The sequence below is a fragment of the Mizuhopecten yessoensis genome, unplaced genomic scaffold, assembly GCF_002113885.1.
Source record: "Mizuhopecten yessoensis strain PY_sf001 unplaced genomic scaffold, ASM211388v2 scaffold4977, whole genome shotgun sequence".
In the NCBI taxonomy this organism is placed as follows: domain Eukaryota; kingdom Metazoa; phylum Mollusca; class Bivalvia; order Pectinida; family Pectinidae; genus Mizuhopecten; species Mizuhopecten yessoensis.
The window spans coordinates 555,780-559,227 of NW_018405816.1; the positions used below are offsets into that span (position 1 = coordinate 555,780).

Here is a 3,448-nt window from a genome sequence, read left to right on the forward strand (position 1 = left end):
CAAGTGTTAAATTGACCTGTCTATAAAGGACACCTGTATACAAGTGTTAAATTGACCTCTCTACAATGGACACCTCCATACTAATGTAAATTTGACCTGTCTATAAAGAATACATCCCTACTTATGTAATATTGACCTGTCTATGAAAAGATACCTGTATCAGAATGACAAGTTATAAAACAGAAATAAATTAGTATTATTGATAAGACATTATTGACTATGGTAGAATGTAATTCATTGTACATTATACCAGTTGTTAGTTACAAAGTTTATTGATTCATTTTAAGGAGTGTTGAGTTAGAAATGGAGACCCATCCTGTCCTCTCCCTGACTTATCACTTCATACATGTGTTATTTGAATGCTAAAGCTGTTGAAAATGGAGAAAAAGTAAACAAAACTCACCATAAATCACTGTGTTATGTGAGACAGATGATTTGCCGGGGCATATTTATGGCCCTGTTTGGCTGATGGGACCCCCAGGAAGGCGACTGCAGGGAAGAAGAGGGGGATAGTCAGGGTGGAAGAGGGGGATAGTCAGGGTAGAGGAAGGTGATAGTTAGGGTGGAAGAGGGGGATAGTCAAGGTCGAGGAGGGGGATAGTCAGGGTGCAGGAGGGGGATAGTCAGGGTGGAAGAGGGAGATAGTCAGGGTGCAAGAAGGGGATAGTCAGGGTGGAAGAGGGAGATAGTCAGGGTAGAGGAAGGTGATAGTTAGGGTGCAGGAGGGGGATAGTCAGGGTTGAAGAGGGAGATAGTCAGGGTGGAGGAGGGGGATAATCGGGGTGGAAGAGGGGGATAGTCAGGTTGGAAGAGGGTGATAGTCAGGATGAAAGAGGGGAATAGTCAGGTTGGAAGAGGGGGGTAGTCAGGGTAGAGAGGGGAATAGTCCCAGTGTTTAGGTAATATACAGTTATAATCTGACATTTACAAAAGCTGTCATGAACAAACAAAAGGCCCATGGGGTTTGTATTGCACACCTGTTTTAATTTGTGAAGAGGTTGAATATTTTACAATTCATGACCATGGTGAATAAGTTGATGATCTGACTATTCTGAACAAACAACAATAACGCTACTTGTCAAGGACAATAAGGGGGACATTTCCACTGTTTCTAAAGGTATAGGGATATTCTTCAGAAGAAATTGAATATCTCTCGAAAAATCAACAAGCACACACAAGTAACACCAGAAAATCCATTTGCACATATATAAACATATATATATTACAGTATTACAGTATTATGGATATTACAGTATTACAGTATTATAGATATTACAGTATTATAGATATTACAGTATTACAGTTTTATAGATATTACAGTATGACAGTATTACAGTATTATAGATATTACAGTATGACAGTATTACAGTATTATAGATAATACAGTATAACAGTATTATAGATATTACAGTATTATAGATATTATAGTATTACAGTATTATAGATATTACAGTATGACAGTATTACAGTATGACAGTATTATAGATATAACAGTATTACAGTTTTATAGATATGACAGTATTATAGATATTACAGTATAATAGTATTATAGATATTACAGTATAACAGTATTATAGATATGACATTATTATAGACATTACAGTATTATAGATATTACAGTATTATAGATATTACAGTATTACAGTATTATAGATATTACAGTATTACAGTATGACAGTATTATAGATATTACAGTATTACAGTATTACAGAATGCATCATTAGGATGAAAATTATATTATATTCATTATATTAATGTCAGTGTTTAAATGAGACTAAAATTAAAAATTAACATAGCAAACCATGATATCATACCCCAGATGGGGGGGACATGCTACACTGGGTGGCAGCACGGCTGATGACTAGTTTTTACTTAATCAAGAGAAATGTTATAGATAAGAATATTCATCATGTCGACATGACATAAAAGATGACATTTTATATTCCTTTATTAATAGATGAAATGATGGTTATCTAGGCCTCGTCCAGAATGTTCTCCTCGGGGGTAGGTGATTCTGGCATGTGTAGTTTGTTAGAAACAGGACATACATCATTAGAAAGAACGAAACAGGAGGTGGGTTTTTTCTCGTTTTATATTAAACTTTGTCAACTGCAAATTCATAAGTTATTAAGTAAAATGATGTTTATGATAACATCATCATCAGGGTATTTCTGGTATGATGCCTTGGTGATAAACTTGTAGATGATCGGGAGGGTCGTTACCTTGGTTAATGACCTTGGTATGATGTACTGTTGTATGTCACATCTCTGCTATCCTATTACTGGTACATAGTGCCTACTGTATTTATTATAAGCACCCCATCCTTATAATGTGAACAGTGGGACAGTTGGGTGGTCGGGTGGCAAAGTGGATTTCACCAAGGTCGCAAGAGTTCGATTTCCTGATCGGACATGAAAAGGTTTTGGGTCCCCTGCCCACTATGTGGGTTTTGGGTCCCCTGCCCACTATGTGGGTTTTGGGTCGCCTGCCCACTATGTGGGTTTTGGGACCCCTGCCCACTATGTGGGTTTTGGGTCGCCTGCCCACTATGTGGGTTTTGGGTACCCTGCCCACTATGTGGGTTTTGGGCCCCCTGCCCACTATGTGGGCTTTGGGTCCCCTGCCCACTATGGGGGTTTTGGGTTCCCTGCCCACTATGTGGGTTTCTGGTCCCCTGCCTTCCATGTGGGTTTTGGGTCCCCTGACCACTATGTGGGTTTTGGGTCGCCTGCCCACTATGTGTGTTTTGGGTCCCCTGCCCACTATGGGGGTTTTGGGTTCCCTGCCCACTATGTGGGTTTTCTCCTGTCACCCTGCTGATTAATCTTGTTTCATATTTATTGTAAAATAAATAAAGTGAATATTGTATGTGAACAGTATTTGTTAACCAGCCTCTCCACTACCCTATGAACTTTTTGTGCAAACAACAGTGTTCGACAAGCCATCTTATTTAGCCATGTTAGCACCATATTAGTAAAGATAGTTTTGCAGGTGAAATTTCGTTTATTCCTAGATTTTCAGTTTCAGCAGAATATCTTTCTCGATAATTTGAAATGTTTGTAAGTAACCATCTTTCCAGATTTCAGACTTTCAAACTGCACGTGCTGTAAAACCTTGTTATACTGCCACTGTTTGTCCAGAGAAATTTTGTCGTTATAAAGGTGTTTGGTAATAAATAGAGCGGAAATGTTTAAAAGAAATCTTAAAATTAAAAGCAAAAGGGGTGGAAAATGAAATGATGGGCATTAATTAGTATATCAAGGTTTTACTTTATTCTATTCTCTTACAACTGTAATTACTTACAGTATAGGGTATACCTGTACTTGTTCCTATATTGTAATTACTTACAGTATAAGGTATACCTGTACTTGTTCCTATATTGTTATTACTTACAGTATAAGGTATACCTGTACTTGTTCCTATATTGTAATTACTTACAGTATAAGGT

The 3,448-nt window shown here is 37.6% G+C and overlaps 1 protein-coding gene across 1 annotated transcript in view; it reads left to right on the plus strand.

Annotated features, from left to right (window-relative positions):
• The window catches only part of LOC110450085 (thyroid adenoma-associated protein homolog), a 128,038-nt gene that overhangs the window by 103,534 nt on the left and 21,056 nt on the right, over positions 1 to 3,448 (plus strand). The window lies entirely within an intron of this gene.